Genomic DNA, 1,402 nt, shown 5'->3' on the forward strand with positions numbered 1-1,402 from the left:
TCCCCAAGAACTTCAGCCACAACTTCAAGCTCCTCAATGCTTGTCTCTTCAACAACCTCTTCATACACTTCTTCGTTCACAATTTCAGCTATAAAATCTTGTGACACAATAGCTCCTGAGATGTCTTCCAAAGCACAACCCCAGTCATAAGGCTCAGTCACATTTTGTAGAGGTTGAGCCACCATAGCATTGTTTGTCGAAGGTGTAAGATTTTCAGACCCACTTGAACGAGCACTTGAGTTGGAGGTACCAGCTGATGAATTGTTGTGAGGTCTTGAATTATTTCCTCGGGAATTGTTGTCAGATCTTTCCATTTTCGGCTTTCGACAATCACGTGCGAAATGCCCGTAGATCCCGCAGTTGTAACACTTTACCTTTGACATGTCGACCCCCATTCGAGTCTTTGTCTGACCTCCTATGAACTTTCTACCTGTCTTCAACAGAAACTTCTTCGCTCTACGGACTAACAATGCCATATTGAGCTGTAGATCAAGTTCTTCCATTTCGTCTTGATCTATCTGATCGAAGTCTTCATCGAGACTTGACGGTTCAACGAGTTTCCCAAGACAGAAATTCTCGTATGAAGTCATGAAGGACGCCAACAGACCTATATTTTCTTCAATCAACTTCAAACCGCTTGCATCTATCTTAGGAATGTTCACACTTGTTCCTTGAGATTTCTGAGTGCTGCTAGAAGAGTACATCCCTTGATTTGAATTGGTTGTTCCACTTGAACTGACTGTGTTGCTTATGAAGGCGTGTTCACTTGCATGACCTTCATTCTCCGAATACAAAGCAACACCGACACCACCATTACTACCCTTATCTGTTGGTTTCGAAGCCTTATATAACTGAGGATCTTGGATCTTCTCGAAATCAGATGCTTGATCTTCCATATTCCAAGCGTAACCCCTCAGCTTCTAGCTTCTGAACAGCTTCTTCCAAGGTAAACTCTTCGTAGAGAACACCCTCTCTGATCAAAGCGGTGTACATATTCCATTCTCTCGAAAGACAATTCAGAAACTTCTCAACCTTCTCGAATTCAGTGTAGATACCCTCTTTACTTCTATCAAGTTCGCTCAGCAGATGATAAAATCGATTCACAGTGTCATCAAATGATTCATTCTTCAACGCCTTGAACACAACGAATTGAGTCTTCAAGCGTTCGAGACGTCGTTTCTTGTACATTTCGTTTCCTTCATATCGCTGGATCATACTATCCCACAATTCCTTTGAGCTATTTCTCTTACGGAACGTATGAAGTATAGACTGAGTCATTGCCATCGTTATCATTGACATAGCTTTCTCTTCACAGTCATAAAACTTCTTCTGATCGTCAGTAAGTGCCAAGTACGTATCAATCGTCAACGTACGTACTGGAGTAGCTCCACATCCTTTAACG

This window comes from Helianthus annuus, chromosome 13, assembly GCF_002127325.2.
Source record: "Helianthus annuus cultivar XRQ/B chromosome 13, HanXRQr2.0-SUNRISE, whole genome shotgun sequence".
NCBI lineage: Eukaryota > Viridiplantae > Streptophyta > Magnoliopsida > Asterales > Asteraceae > Helianthus > Helianthus annuus.